The 17,759-nt window shown below is 34.2% G+C and overlaps 1 protein-coding gene across 3 annotated transcripts in view; it reads right to left on the reverse strand.

Annotated features, from left to right (window-relative positions):
• The window catches only part of MANEA (mannosidase endo-alpha), a 60,336-nt gene that overhangs the window by 14,765 nt on the left and 27,812 nt on the right, over window positions 1-17,759 (reverse strand). The window lies entirely within an intron of this gene.

Raw genomic sequence — 17,759 nt, forward strand, 5'->3', positions numbered from 1 at the left:
AATGAACCCACAAACTTTTGGTCAAGTAATCTTTGACAAAGGAGGCAAGAATATACAATGGAACAAAGACAGTCTCTTCAGCAAATGGTGTTGGGAAAACTGGACAGCAGCATGTAAAACAATGAAGCTAGAACACTCCCTTACACCATACACAAAAATAAACTCAAGATGGATCAAAGACACAAACATAAGACAAGATACAATAAACCTCCTGGAGGACAATATAGGCAAAACATTTCTGACATACATCTCAAAAATGTTCTCCTAGAACAGTCCACTCAAGCAATAGAAATAAAAGCAAGAATAAACAAATAGGACATAATGAAACTTACAAGCTTCTGCACAGCAAAGGAAACCAGAAGTAAAACAAAAAGACAACCTACGGAATGGGAGAAAATTTTTGCAAATGAAACTGACAAAGGCTTGATCTCCAGAATATATATGCAGCTCATATGACTCAGTAAGAAAAAACTAAACAACCCAATCCAAAAATGGGCAGAAGACCTAAACAAGGAATTCTCCAAGGAAGACATACAAATGATCAAAAAGCACATGAAAAAATGCTCAATATCACTAATTATCAGAGAAATGCAAATCAAAACTACAATGAGGTATCACCTCACACCAGTCAGAATGGCCGTCATTCAAAAATCCACAAATGACAAATGCTGGAGAGGCTGTGGAGAAAGGGGAACCCTCCTACACTGCTGGTGGGAATTCAGTTTGGTGCAGCCACTGTGGAAAACAGTGTGGAGATTCCTCAAAAGACGAGGAATAGACTTACCATATGACCCAGGAATCCCACTCCTGGGCATATATCCAGAAGGAACCCTACTTCAGGATGACACCTGCATCCCAGTGTTCATAGCAGCATTATTTACAATAGCCAAGACATGAAAACAGCCTTAAGTGTCCATCAACAGATGACTGGATAAAGAAGTGGTATATTTATACAATGGAATACTACTCAGCCATAAAAACCGACAACATAACATCATTTGCGGCAACATGGATGCTCCTGAAGAATGTCATTCTAAGTGAAGTAAGCCAGAAAGAGAAAGAAAAATACCATATGAGATCACTCATATGTGGAATCTAAAAACAAACAAACAGACAAAGCATAAATACAAAACAGAAATAGACTCACAGACATAGAATATAAACTTGTGGTTGCCAAGGGGGTGGAGGGTGGGAAAGGATAGACTGGGATTTCAAAATTGTAGGATAGACAAGATTATACTGTATAGCACAGGGAAATAAATACAAGATCTTATGGTAGCTCACAGAGAAAAAAAAATTTGACAATGAATATCTATATGTTCACGTACAACTGAAAAATTGTGCTCTTCACTGGAATTAGACACAATATTATAAATCAATAAAACAATGTTAAAAAGATTCCAAATAAATAACCTAACTTTACACCTGAAGGGACTAGAAAACAAATTAAGCCCAAAGTTAGCAGAAGAAAGAAAATAAGATTCTAGCAGAAATAAATGAAATAGAGACTAGAAAAATAGAAAAGATCAATAAAGACATGTTTTTTTCAGAAAGCAAAAAAAAAAAAAAAAAAAGGCACATCTCAAGCATAACTAAGAAAATAAGACAGAAGACTGAAATAAAGTCAGAAATGAAAGTCGAGAAAATACAACTGACAGTACAGAAATACATCTATGATGAAAAGAGACTACTATAAATAATTATTAGCCAAAAAATTAGATAACCTGCAAGTGGATAATTTCTTATAATCATTTAACCCTCCAAGACTGAACCAGGAAATGGGAAGTATGAACAGATCAACAACATTTAAGGAGACTGAATCAGTAACCAAAACCTGAAAACCCCAGGACCAGATGGCTTCACTGATGAATTCTACCAAACATTTCAGGAAGAATTAATGCCAGTCTTTTTCACTTTTCTAAAAAACTGGATAGGGGGGAACATTTCCAAACTTATTCTATGCAGACAGCATTACCCTGCTACCAAAGCCAGAGGAAAGAACCCTACAAAAATAGAAAACTATAGACCATATCCCTAAGAACATAGGTGCAAAAATGCTCAATTCTAGCAAATCAAATTCAAGAATTCATTAAAAGGCTTATATACCAAATTGGATTTATTCCTGCAATTCATGGATGGTTGGACATATGCAAATCAATAAATGTGATATACCATATTACCATAATGAAAGATTAAAATCATATGATCATCTCAATAAGTACAGAAACATCATCTGAGAAAATACAGTGTTCTTTCATGAAAACAGGTTGTGTATAGAAGGGTCACACCTAATGATACTGAATGCAACTACTATACTCAGTGAAGAAAAAGAAAGCTTTTCCTCTAAGATCAGGAACAAGACAAGGGTGCTTTTTACCACTTATTCAGGCCAGAGAAGGAAATAAAAGGCAGCCAAATAGGAAAGGAAGAAGTAAAACTGTCACTATTAGCAGATGATATGATATTATATATTGAAAATCCCAAAGACATTACTATACTAGTAGTTGAATTTAGTAAAGTTGAAGGTCATAAAATCAGTACAGAGAAATCAGTTGCATTTCTATTACACTAACAGTGAAACATCTAAAAAGTGAAAAACAAACAAACAAACAAAATCCCATTCACAGTAACTTCAAAAACAATAAAATACCTAGGAATAAATTTAACCAAGGGAGTGAAAGACCTGTATGAGAACTCTAAGACTTTGCTGAAAGAAATCAAAGATGCAATACAACAGAAAAAAATGCCATGTTCATGGATTAGAAGAGTTAATATTGTTAAAATGTCACTACTGCCCAAAGCCAATTATAGATTCAGCATAATCACTATCAAGATCCAATGGCATTTTCCACAGAAACAGACAAAAAAGATCATCAAATTCGTATGGAAACACAAAAGACCCTGCACAGCCAGAGTAATCCTAAGAAAAACAAAGCTGGAGTCATCACATTCTCTGTTTTCAAACTACATTGCAAAGCTATAGTAATCAAAACAGTAAGATATCGGCATTAAAAACAGAAACATAGATCAATGTAACAGAATAGAAAGCCCAGAAACAAACTCACACATAGACTGTCAATTACTCTATGACTAAGGAACCAACAATATACAATGAGCAAATGACAGTCTCTTCAATAAATGGTATTGAGAAAACTGGATATCCACATGCAGAAAAAGAAAATTAGACCCCTATCTAACATCACTCACAAAATTTGCCTCGAAATGTATTAAAGACTATTTTATACTGTGTGTTGGATAAGGGAATAATATCCAAAATTTATAAAGAACTCATACAACTCAATTTTTAAAAATCTGGTTAAAATAGGGGCAGAGGACATTTAGAAACATTTTTTCCAATGAAGACACCACAATGGCCAATTGATACATGATAAGGTGTTCAATATCACTAATCATCAAGGAAATGCCAATCAAAACCAAAATGAGACAGCCATAGTAACAAATGTGAAGTGCTATCATCAAAAAGGTAAGAAACAAGAAGTGCTGGGTGAAGATATGGAGAAAAGGGAACCCTTTTTCTTGTCTTGGGAATTTCTTTGAAGGAAATCACCTGCACTCTGTTCTCTGCAGCATTATTTACAATAGACAATATGTAGAAACAATGTTAAGAGTCATCAATTGGTAAATGGATAAAGAAGATGTGGCACATATATACCATGAAAAGCTATTCAGTCATGAGGAAAAAGGATATGCTGCCTTTTATTGAAAATACATCGGACCTTTAAGGTCACTATGCCAAGTGAGATAGATTAGACAATGAAAGACAAATATTGTAGATCTTTTATAGTGAAATCCCAGTAAAATTAAGTTGAAAAACAGGACTGATGGTTACTAGAAGCTGGGGGTGGGAGGATGAAAAAGATGTTGTTTAAGGATATATACTTGCAACTAGCAGATAAACAATTGAGGTCCAACACACAATACAGTGATGATATACAACAAAACTGTATTACATTCAACTTGCTAAGAGACTAGATCTTAACTGTTCCCATCACTAGAAGAAATGGTAATTGGGTGACATGATAAAAAGTATTTGCTATCAATGGCAATGGTATTGCAATATAAATGTATCAAATCAATGCTATATACCTTAAACTTACACAATTTTATATGTCAATGATACCTCAATAAAATAAAAAATTTAGTGAAAATCTGCTCATGCTTTTCTTTTCAAACTCCTCCACTCCCTCCATCTTCCCCTACAATTAGAATGAGGCAGATCTTCCTACTCCTACGTGGTGACATCATACTCTTCCTGCAATTACTTGTGTTTGTCTCTGACCTCCAGTAGATCGCAAGGATTCAAGTACAAAGATAGTATCTTATCCTTCTTAGTACTATCAGCATCTCCAATAGTACCTACCACATAGAAGGCCCTGAATGAAGGAATACATGCATGAGTGAATGAATGATTTCCATGCAATAGATAACAGTCAAACTCTAGGTCTGCCATTTATATTCCTCATTTAGGTAAGTTTCACCAAGTTTTAACCACAAATTTGTATCATTAATTTAAGAACAACGCAAAAAGGGAAAAAGAGAAGTCATAGACAATATGTTTTTCAATGGAGCTGAAAAATCATTTGGATCTTTACCACAAGCAGGTTTCACATGGTCAAAAATCTGCAGAAGCCAAAGAAGCAGATACAGTGGTAACTCTAGAGCAATAGGCCAAATAAAAAAATGGATGCTGATAAATCAGTAGTATGGTAAATGTTATCTATATATAAAGTAGAAAAAAATATGCTCTTTTACAATATGATACAAAATTTATTAAAATGCAAGAATACCACCAGTGGCTGAGTGAGTTCTTTCCCCTACAATCCTGAGCAAAGAGAAAGAATCACTGTATCTGCCTGACTTTTTTATCTAGATGGATGGTTTTACTCTGTCCGGTTTGATGGGATGATATTTTATAATAATGCAAAACTGAGTGGCTTTCAAAGGGGAACATTTGTTTATTTCACATAGGTCTATGGATTGGCTATGATGACTCTGCTCCAGACTGTGGATCAAGTTCAATTCTGCTCCTTAGGTCTGTCATTCTGGGTCCTAGGCAGAAGGAGCACCTGGGGCATGCTGTTCTCATAGAAGAGGAACACAACCATGGAAGCACATATAATACTTCTGCTCAGACATGTAATGAAGTTTTCTTACATCTCATTAGACAAAGCAAGCCATCAGGCCAAGCCCAACATCAATGAGGCAGGAGGTGAACTTGCTTGTTCCACAGAGAGAAAGGAAAACAGGAATACTGGCTAAAAATAATACAATCTACCAAAACATCTCTATCATGTTTCATACACAAGATTATTTCACTGTGGTGTTCTTAATCGTGTAAGATGGGGAAGATACAGTGGTAAATATCCAGCTCTGATTTTTATATTCTCTACAAAACCAACCTACTCAATGACAGGTAAAAGTGCTACAGTGCTTGCTCCAGTGAATATGCAGACAAGTATATAAAAGAGCAGATACCTAAATCTCTTTGAAAAATCATGATTTACATTTTAGTTGTACTCAATTACTCTTCTAAAAAATAGTCTACATTTGCTAAAGATAATGTAAAACAAGTAACCAAAGAGTCAATTTTGTTATACTTATTTGTTTAAGACTTAAAAAGCACTCACCTAAATGACTTTTAGTTGAAGTTAATAAATCAAAACTGCAATTAAAACACATTTAGTGACTAATATTAGTTAAAACATTATGTAATCAAAACTAATGAGCTATGACAAAAGCTTAGCTGCAACAAATTTATTCCTTAAAAACTCTATTCCTGAACAACAAAGAAAACAAAGACAAACATTTTCAGCTCAAAAAATACAAGAGTAAAAACAAACTCAAGTAAAGAATGAAAAACACATTAATCAAGATTGAAGTAGGATTAACATCATTAGAGTACTTATTTAAAATAAAATAAAATTGAAGGGCTGTTTTTTGGGAAACGGACTAAGCAAATCTATACTGATCAAGTTGGGGAAAAGAGCAGATTATTTCCTTGCTTTGAAGATTAGCAAGCAAAAAGGTGTTAATATTGGGCCTACTTATTTTATATTTAAAGTTTCAGGTCTGGTCAGTTATGTGTATCGTAGACCCCAGTTTATCAGCATAGAACTCACAACATTATTGTTCATCTATTTGTATCATAGTGCCTTAGAAGTATCAATAATTATAGTAAATTGTTATCATTAATTAAACATTAAGTTTTACTTGTATTAGGAAGCAAAGGAAAGTTTTCCATTATTTACAAAAACAATTTACTACACTTCATCTAATTATAAAAAATGTTGATGCTCAAAATCAATACAACAGAAAACACACAAGAATCCAATAAATAAAACCATCTTATGGCTTCATCCTGTCATTCTACAAATGAGGCAGGTAAGCCAAGAAGATGAAGTAACTAATGTAAGATTCCAGAATTACTCAACTGAGACAAAACTCCAGACTCATGGTTCCTGGTCTAATTTTTTTCTTTCTTTCTTTTCTTTTCTTTTTTTTTTTTTTTTTGCACTGTATAGAGTTCATTCCAAGATACAAGGTCAAGAAATTGTTCTAAAAAATTTTGGAAAATATTTGGAATCAGACAGGGTAATTTTTCTGATCATGACGTATGCAATTTGAAGAACAGAGAGTTCAAGCATGTTGGCAATTAGACCTTTCTGCCACATTCTCCTACACAGAAGCCTACACAGGAGAAAAACCAAACTGTCTTCATGCATCAGAACATTTCACTTTACCTTTTAGAAACCTCCTCAAAGTTCTAAAATTGCCAGCTCTCTTGAGTTGTGAAGGCGTCTTACTTCCCATCTCCCAGGATTACAGTAGGGCCTGGGGACAGAAGGGTGGCTTTTGGAACTGTTTTGTGGAAAATAAATCATATTTATCCAATCTCAGACCTGATGCCAGAACCAGCAGGTCTGTCTACCTGCAGATTTCAAGTACCAGTAAGAGCTCACTGAATGGAACTGAGGGACATGGCAGATGACAGCTCTTGCCAGTCAGCTAATTTAAGAGATGCTACCTTAGCTTCAGGATTGTAAAGTAGAAAGAGAAGGCTTCATTGACCAGAATTAAAAAAAAAAAAAATCTTGCCTATTTAGCTATTCTCTTTCCCTAGAGTCCCATTTCTATTCCCCCAGTAACTACTGAATCTTTAAGCTGCAAAAGGAATATTAAGACAAACGAATTTTTCACATTTTTATGTGGAAATAAATATTTCAACTGTGATCCATATTATCTCTTAAAGAGCTTATTCAATTAGGTTACTGGACAAATCAGCCTGTGTTCCATTAGGCTATATAAACTGCAAGAAGCCTCAGAGCAAACGAAAATCTTCAGCAATTTTTAAGAGTGATAGCCACCTGAGAACTCAGGGTAAATAGTCTCTAGTTAAAAGATACTCTAATTCATGTTTTCAATAAAATTTGCAAACACTGCATTGAAAAAGAATAAACTTGAAGAAAATTGAATAATCTGAGAAGAAGCAGAATTATTAGACAAGAAAATTATTGCCCAAGGACTCAGAACAGCAGGGGGGATAATGCAAAAAACTAAACCAGTATCATGAAGCTAAGATCATTAATAAACAATTCTTTTACACTTGACTCTAAATGATTCTTGAATTACATATTAGATTCCCATATTAAGTGCCTTGTTTCTAGACTCTGTATTACATTTCACTGATCTCTGTATACTGATGCTAATGCCATACTCTTAATTTCTGCCATTTTAAAATACATTTTGGTATCTGGGAACACAAGTTTTCCCTCACTAGTAACCATTTTAAAGAAGTCTTATGTTTTTCCTAACACATTTATAAACTTTAGGATTAGCCTGTCAAATTCTTCATTTAAAATCTCATTGAAACTTTTAACTGGGATTATAGTAAATTTACAAATTATATTAAAAAATAAAATACAAATGTTAGAATGGCCACTTTTGCGATTCTGAATCTTCCCATAAAATTCATGTTTCTCCATTTATGCAAGTCGTTCATATCCTTCAAAAGGCCAGAGATAACTCTGTATATCATTGCTATGTTATATTCAATGTAGTTTTGCCCATATTTTCCCCTTTAATACAGGAATCCTATTGGCTTGTGAATTTTTTTGGTTCTAGTCACCTTACTGGACTCATTAACAGTTTTTAGATGATTTTCATGGGTTTTGTAGATATTTTCCACTTGTAAAAAATGACAATTTTACTTAGAATATGTTTTACTTTTGTATTTTTTAAATTAAACCACTTTGTTCAGAATCTCTATAATAGTATTCAACAATACTGACTATAGAGGGCATTCTTGACTGATATTGGTTTAATAAGCATACTACTGTTTCTCCATTAAGCATGGTATTTGATACAGTTTACTAAAAGATACCCTTTATCAAGTTAACTTCTGTTAAGTTTTATTAGTAATTAGTTTTATTCCTCTAAAGTTTAGTATCAAGAGATCATGTTTTCTCTCTTTTAAATAATCAATGAAGTTTTATTTACTTAACTCTTAACAGTGTTTACTATGTGCCAGACACTAAGTGTTTTACATGTATTACCTCATACAATCTGTATAACCATTTTGTAAAGTATATTTTGTTACTTTTTCCATTGAGAAATGAAGAAACTGAGGCATAAAAGTTAAATATGTAGCTAGTAAGTGGTTGACCCAGGACTGAATGTAGCAGATTTGGATTCAGATTTCATACTCTTGAACCCACTCTTAAATTCTTGCTAATAAATACTTCTAATGTAAGTTTTCTTCAGGAATTTTGCATTTATTTTCACTAATGAGATCAGTCTATAAATCTCTCTCTTGAATTATCCTTGTTCAGTTTTTGAATCAGAATTGTGCTATCATTATAGAGTAAACTTGCCAATCTTCCCTGGTAGCCAGTCTCCAAGATGGCCACCAATGCCCCCCCCCATCTCCTGATATTCATAATCTGTGCAGTTGCCTCCCACATTATACCAGGGGTGGTTTATCAATAAACCAGTAAAATTGGGCATAAGTGATAGTCACTTCCTATATTAGGTCAAAAAAAGATTGTAGCTTCTATACTGAACTCTAATCATTCATTATGGGGAAGCCAGCTGCCATGTATTAAGGAGACTCAGGGAGTTCTGTGGCGAGGCTAACCAAGAACTAAGTCCTGTACACACTGAAACATAAATCAACTGTACTTCAGTTAAAACAGACATAGCTAGAACAAATAATCCTAAAATTTATATGAAATCACAAAAGACCCAGAATTTCCAAAGCAATACTGAAGAAAAAGAATGAAGCTAGAGGACTAACCCTCCCAGACCTCAGACAATACTACAGAGCTACAGTAATCAAAATAGCATGGTATTGCTATAAGAACAGACATATAGATCAAAGGAACAGAACAGAGAGCCCAGGAATAAACCCAGAAACTTTCTGTCAATTAATCTTTGACAAAGGAGGTAAGAACGTACAATGGAATAAAGACAGTCTATTCAGAAAATGGTGTTGGGAAAACTGGAAGCTGCATGTAAATCAGTGAAGTTAGAACACTACCTCACACCATAAACAAAGATAAACTCAAAATGGCTTAAAGACTTAAATATAAGACAAGACACTATAAACTTCTTAGAAGAAAGTATAGGCAAAACATTATCTGACATACATCTCAGCAATGTTCTCCTAGGGCTGTCTACCCAGGCAATAGAAATAAAAGCAAAAATAAACAAATGGGACCTAATTAAACTTATAAGCTTTTGCACAGGAAAGGAAACCATAAGCAAAACAAAATGACAACCTACAGAATGGGAGAAAATATTTGCAAAAGATGCAACTGACAAAGGCTTGATCTCCAGAATACATAAACAGCTCATATGACTTAACACAAAAACAACCCAATCCAAAAATGGGCAGAAGACTTTAACAAGAAATTCTCCAATGAAGACATGCAAATGATCAATAGGCACATGAAAAAATGCTCAATATCACTAATTATCAGAGAAATGCAAATCAAAACTACAATGAGGTATCACCTCACACCAGTCAGAATGGCCGTCATTCAAAAATCCACAAATGACAAATGCTGGAGAGGCTGTGGAGAAAAGGGAACCCTCCTACACTGCTGGTGGGAATGTAGTTTGGTGCAGCTGTTATGGAAAGCAGTATGGAGATTCCTCAAAAGACTAAAAACAGACTTACCATGTGACCTAGCAATCCCACTCCTGGGCATATATCCAGAGGGAACCTTAATTCAAAAAGATACACGCACCCCAATGTTCATAGCAGCACTGTTTACAATAGCCAAGACGTGGAAACAACCTAAATGTCCATCAACAGATGACTGGATAAAGAAGCGGTGGTATATTTATACAATGGAATACTACTCAGTCATAAAAAATGCCATTTGCAGCAACATGGATAGACCTGGAGACACTAATTCTAAGTGAAGTAAGCCAGAAAGAGAAAAAAATACCATATGATATCACTTATATGTGGAAAAAGAAAAGACAAACTTATTTACAAAACAGAAATAGACTCACAGACATAAAAAACAAACTTATGTTTACAAGGCAGCAGGGTGGAAGGGGGTGCGAAGGGATAAACTGGGAGTCTGAGATTTACAGATACTAATATACATATAATAGGTAAACAAGTTCATACTATATAGCACAGGGAACTATACTCAATATCTTGTAGTAACTTACGGTGAAAAATAATACGAAAACAAATATACATATGTTTATGTATGACTGAAGCATTATGCTGTATACCAGAAATTGACACAACATTGTGAACTGATTTTATATATATATTTTAAAAAGTCAGTATCTGGGTTGCAATATACACAACACACACAAAAGAACTAAGTCCCATTCCAATAGCTCAAAGAAACTGAGGACTGTCAACCACCACATAAGGCTTGGCAGTGGATCCTCTAGGCTTCAGATGACTATAGCACCAGCCAACAGCTTGACAGTAACCTTCTGAGAGGTCCTGAAACAGACCCACCAGGCTAAGCCACTTCCAGATTGCCGACCTTTAGAAATTGTGTGAGCTATCAAATGTTTGTTGTTTTAAACTGCCAAGTTTTGGGGTAGCAATAGATAATGAGTAAATTCTCCACTGTATTTAGCTGTCACAAGAATCAGCTGGTTCTTGAAGGCTGAATAGAACTGACAGGTAAGATGTGCTGCTCGGAGGAAGACATAGTTAATAAACTTGTAGAATTTTTTCTAGGATACAAGTCAGTTTAAATTTTTTAAACTTCTCTCTGCACACAAAAAAATTTTTTTTTGTATTTTCCAAGAATACGGCCCATTTTTTATATATTACAAATATGGTGCTAAAAAATCTTAAGTCTCTTCTGTCCCTATAGATATATTTCCTTTCAATTTTTAGATATTCTGTTTTCTCTTTTCTTTTTTAATCTCACCAGTGGTTTGTCTATTGTTTTCTTACCCAAAGTGGAAAAATAATTAATTTATCCTGGCTACTGATTTTGGAGGTTTTGCATTTTATTTAATTGCTTACTTCATTCTTATTAATCCCTCCTTCTACTTTCAGTTTATTTCATTATCCATGTCCTACTAGTATTGATAATTTCAGTGCTGTTTATTTGTAAATCATCCTAAATTTTCACTTTTGATCTTTACTTTTAAAAGAAGTGTTATTTTTAGTTATAATGTTATAATTAAAATTGTAGGTAACTTTGTACTTCTTAAATGTTTCTTTTGGTCTTATTTTTAATGTTCAGTGGTACTGAATATTATCAGAGAATGCAGACTGTACAGTTATATTTTTATGAATTTATTAAGATTAATGTTGCCAACTACTACATAACTGATTTTTGAAAAACATCCCAGGGTTTAAAAACAATTCTTATTCTTTTGCTATTCGTTATAAAATTTTCCTTTGTAGTCCTATTCAAAATTCTTTTAATCACTACTTCTATTTGTTTCCATGATTCATTAATTTCTGAAAGAAATACAATTTTAGACTGTGAGATATTTTTCTCATTTGTTAACATACCTTACTATCTGGGTAGAATGTACTTGGCCTTGCTTAATGCTGTCTTGAGACATTCATCTGCATTTTTTATGTACTTGGGGGTGTGTGTGTTTTATGAGGTTTAAATGAAAATCAAATTTTGACAGATTTTTGAGCAGCAGTTTGTTTTCTAACTACTTTAAAAATAAATTCACATGGTTAACAAAACTTGCTTTTAATACATCTTTGACATTCAAGATACTTAGACATGTAAATCTCACTAATTACTGTATTATCTTCATAAAAGAACACTGCAATCCTCTTTCTTTTCTGCTAAAATAAACAATAAGTATATGAATATAAAACATACATAGAAAAATAGTAAGGAACTTTAGGTTGTAATCTAGATGACTCAGAGGGACTGTAATCTAGGGACTCAAATTTTTTAATGAAAAAATGTATTAAAAAAGATTCTAAGTCATTATTTTCACATCAAGATTTTAATTAAAATGACTACTCCAAAAATTGTTATTATTATTCTCATGTCCCAAAGAATCATTCATGAGTAGCTTGGTAATAAAATAAAATACCTTTAGAGATTTAGTTCAAGATGGCAACAATGTAGGAAGATCTTTAACTTACCTCCTCCCAGGGACACAACAAATCTACAACTATATAAAGAACAATTTTCTCTGAAAGAAATTCAAAACTTAGCTGAGCAATTCCTACATATTGGCTGAACAAAAAAACACCCATGCTGAAACGGGCAGGAGAGGCTGAGACACAATCTAACCACAAAGTCCACTCCTGGCATAGAGTTTCACAATCAGGAGGGAACCCACAACTAAGAGCTCCTTCCTGAGGTGCACAGAATTTTAACTCTACATCTGGCACCCCAACTTCTAAGACCTACACCTGAGACACTAGCATCCAAAACATTTAGCTTTGAAAGTTAACAGGGCTTATGTCCATGAGACCCACTAGGCTATAGTGAACGGAGAAACATTACTTAAAGGGCTCATGAGGACTTACTGTGTCTACCTCCCAGGGCCTAGTACAATGGCAGCCAAATAAAATGCCTAATCTTTCTGTAAAAGATACCTGTAAGTTTATCTTAAAGCTTCAGCCTAAGGGGCAGACATCTAATTTAAGGCATACCTACAGGCTTACTGAATACTCTCCAAAAACCAAGGAGGCTGGCAAGAGCCATCCTGGTATTCTCCCTCTGCCTCACCCCATGTCACCAGTATTTCCTGGAAAGAAGCTTGTGCACACATCTGGTGGCCCAGTTTTACGGCTGCTACTAAGGGGACACTCTGATTAACTGGCTCTAGTGGCCAGGGTGGTTGACATTTGTGGGTCCCACAGAACTGAAACAAATGGAGAAAGAATTCATAACCAGCAACAACTCACAGGACAAAGCAGAGAGGCAACAGACAAGTGCTCAACCTTTCTGTGAAAGAGAACTATTGTCCTATTTTCCTAGCTTTGGCCTAAGGGAAAGACGTCGAATTAAACACACACCTAGGGTCCAACTACAATCTTGTGCAGAGATCAGGGAAACCAGGGGGCACCACCTTCGCAAATACCCTCTGCCCAGCCCCAGGTAGCTGGCATCTCTGTGAAAAGAGCTTCTGCCCACATTTGGTGTACTTTTGTGGTTGCTGCCCAGAAGAAATATCCCTTGGTAGCCTGGCTCTGGTTGTTAGCAAGTCTTGTGTTCACAGATTTAATAGGAGGGCACAAAGGAAAAAAGAGTTCTTAACTATCATGCAGGGCTCAGTACAGTAGGAGCAAATAGAAATGTCTGTCTCACAGGCTTCCATGGAAAGAAGTATACATGTACAACTTAAAAGCTGCTCCCAGAAGTCTGGCTTCCAATCAGCCTGAATTTAGGCGTTGAGATCCTCCCCTTTACGACACTGACATATCTTGGCAAACTCTCAATTGCTGGGAGCCACTAAGAACCAAGTGGGCTGCTTGGACAATCACAAGGGTTTGAGAGACAACCAAGAACTAGGACACAGTCGAACATTAAGGTTCACGTCCTACACAAGGCAACACTTTCAAAACTGGGAGAAGAGGATATTGGTTGTTTTATCTAATGCATAGAAACCAACAAAGAGTGTCAGGGAAACTAAAGAAACAAAGGAATATGTTCTAAACAAAAGAATTTAACAAAAACTTCAGGAAAATACTTAATGAAAAAGAGAAACGATTTACATGACAAAAAGTTCAAAATAACTAATAAAGATGCTCAGCAAGGTCAGCCGAGAATTTCAACAAATAGAAAGTATAGAAAAGTATCCCACAGAAATGATGGCATTGAAGAATACAACAGCTGTACTGACAAATATAATAGAGGAGTGCAAAAGCAGATTAGAAGAAGCAGAAGAAAAGATCAATGAACTCGAAGACAGGGCAGCTGAACTCATCCAACTAGAGCAGCAAAAAGAAAAAAAAATTTAAATGAGTGAAGATAGTTTAAGGACTTTATGGGAAAACATAGAGGACCATTATTCACATTGAAGGGTCCCAGAATGAGAAGAGAGAGAAGAGAGGGCAGAAAATTTATGTGAAGAAATAATGGCTGAATACTATCCTCATCTGGGGAAGGAAACAGACATCCAGATCCAGAAAGCCCAGAAAGTTCTGAATAAGATGAACCCTAAAAGACCCACACCAATATATATTATAAATAACATGTCAAAAATTAAAGACAAGAAGGGAAACTTTAAAGAAGCAAGAGAAAGACACCTTCTTTCATATAAGGGAACCCCCATAAGACTATCAGCATATTTTCCAGCAGACAAGTTGTACAAGAGAGTGGCATGATAAATTTAAAGTAACAAAAATAATTAAACAGCCAATTACTCTACACGGCAAAGTTATCCTTCAGAACTGAAGGAGATACAGTTTTCCAGAAAAGTAAAACATAAGAGTAATGACCAACAGGCCAGCCCTACAAGAATGTTAAAGGGACTTTTTAAGCTGAAACAAAAGTGTGCTATTAGTAACAGGAAAAAAATTAGAAGTATAAATCTCACTGGTAAAAATAAACATATAGTAAAATTTATAAAAACATAACGTTGTAAAGATGATAGATTAATTACTTATATGAAGTGCTAGTATGAAGGTTAAAAAACAAATAGTAAAAATAACTATAATAATTTGTTAATGAATATGCAAGATTAAGATGATGTCAATGGTGACTTCAAAAATATCAACAGGGAAAAGTAAAAATGTAGAGCTTTTGACTGTTACCAACTTAGATTATTATAAATATAAATTGTTTTACATAAGAATTATGGTAACAATAGACCAAAAACCTAGAGTCAGTACACAAAAGATAAGGAGAAAGGAATCTTAGACTATCACTATAGAAAATCATCAAATCACAAAGTAAGAGAGCAAGAGAAGTAGAAAGGAAAAAAGAAATTATAAAACAGCTATAAAATAATAAATAAAATGGCAGTAACTCCATACCCATCAATAATTAAGTGTAAATCAATAAAAAGTATAAAATTCTGGAAAAATAAAAAAGGAAAAACCAGAGAGTGGCTAAATGGATTTAAAAAAAAAAAAAGCCATCTATATCTTACCTACAAGAGTCTTCCTTAGATATACAAAGACACACAGTCTGAAAACAAAGGGATGGAAAAAGATGTTTCATGTTCATAGAAACCAAAAGAAAGGTGGGATGGCAATACTTACATAAAACAAAGCAGAACATAAAACAAAGATTATAATAAGAGATAAAGGACAAAGAAGGTTATTACATAATGATAAACAGATCAATACAGTAAGAGGATATATAACATTTTAAAATATTTATGCACCCAACATAGAAGCACCTAATATAAAAGCAAATATTAACAGACCTAAAGGGTGAAATAGCAATACAATTATAATAGGGGACTTTAATTCTCCACTGACATTGCAAATGGATATATTCCTAGAAAAATACAAACTAAATCATGAAGAAATTCTGAACAGACCAATTAATAGAAAGGAGATAATCAGCAATTAAAAACCTCCAACAAACAAAATCCTGGATCAGACAACTTCACTGGTAAATTCTACCAGTCAAAGAAGAGTATCTATCGTCTCAAATTCTTCCAAAAATTAGAAGAGGTGGGAACACTTCCAAACTCATTTTATGGGACAAGCATTATCCTGATACCAAAACCAGACAGGGTACCACAATAAAAGATAATTACAGGCCAATACACTGAAGAACAAAGATGCAAAAATCCTCAACAAAATTTTAATAAGCTGAATTCAACAATACAACAACAGGATCATACACCATAATCAAGCGGGATTTATTCCAGGGGTGCAAGGATGGTTTAATACCTGAAAACCAATCAATGTGATACACAACATTCACAAAATAAAGGATTTAAGTCACAATGTCATCTAAAAAATGCAAAAAATGCATTCAACAAAATTCAACACCCTCTCATGATACAAACTCTCAATGAAGTTGAGTGTAGAGAAAAAGTACTTCAAGAAAATAATGGCCATATATAACAAGACCCCAGCTAAAGTCATACCTAAAGGAGAACAGCTAAATGTTTTCCTTCATGATCAGCAACAACTCAAGGATATCTAATCTACTCTCACCACTTTTATTCAGTATGATATGGAACTTCTAGCCAGAACACTAATGCAACAACAAAAGAAAGGCATCCAAATCAGAAAGAAAGAGTAAAACTGTCTATGTTTGATGATGACATTATGTGACACACAGAAAACCCTAAACACTTCATCAAAAAACTGTTAGAATAAGCAAATTCAGTAAACTTGCAGGATACAAAATCAACATACAAGAATCACTTGCATTTCTATTCACTAATAATGAACTCACATGGGCAAATTAAGGAAACAATCCCATTGACAACTTCATCAAAAAGATTAAAATACCTAGAAATAAGCTTAACCAAGGAGGTGAAAGATCTGTACACTGAAATAAAGATGTTAATGAAAGGCATTTAGGAAACAGAAGTAAGTGTTAAGATATCCCATATTCAAGACTGGAAAAATTAATATTATTAAAATGTCCATACTACCCAAAGCAATCTATAGATTCAATGCAATCACAAAGGCATTTTTTCACAGAAATATAAGAAACAATCCTAAAATTTGTATGAAACCACAAAAGACCCTAAATAGCCAAAGCAATTTTGAGAAGAACACAGCTGAAGGCATCACATTCCCTGACTTCAAACTATATTACAAAGCTGTAGTAGTCAAATACTTTGGCACTGTCATAAAAACACATACAGATCAATGTAACAGAATAGAGGGCCCAGAAATAAACCAAGCACCTACAATTAATTTACAACAAAGTAGCTAAGAATATACAATGAGGAAAGGATAGTCTCTTCAATAAACGTTGGAAAAACTGAGCAGCCACATGCTAAAGAATGAAACTGAACCACCATCTTTCACCGTAATAAGAAATTAACTAAAAATGGATTAAAGCTTTAAGCATACAACCTGAAACCATAAAACTCTTAGAAGAAAACAAAGGCAGTAGGCTCCCTGAAATTGATATTGGCAATGATTTTTTTTTGGATTTGACACCAAAGCCTCTAGGATGTGAAGTACAACTTGGTAATTATAGTTAATAATACTGCATTGTATATTTAAAAGTTGCTAAAAGAATAGAACTTAAAAATTGTCATTACAAGAAAAAAAAACCATAACTATGTGTGGTGATGGAAGTTAGCTAGACTAAACTGTGATAATCATTTCACAATATATACAT

Source organism: Camelus ferus, chromosome 8 (assembly GCF_009834535.1).
Source record: "Camelus ferus isolate YT-003-E chromosome 8, BCGSAC_Cfer_1.0, whole genome shotgun sequence".
NCBI classification, from domain to species: domain Eukaryota; kingdom Metazoa; phylum Chordata; class Mammalia; order Artiodactyla; family Camelidae; genus Camelus; species Camelus ferus.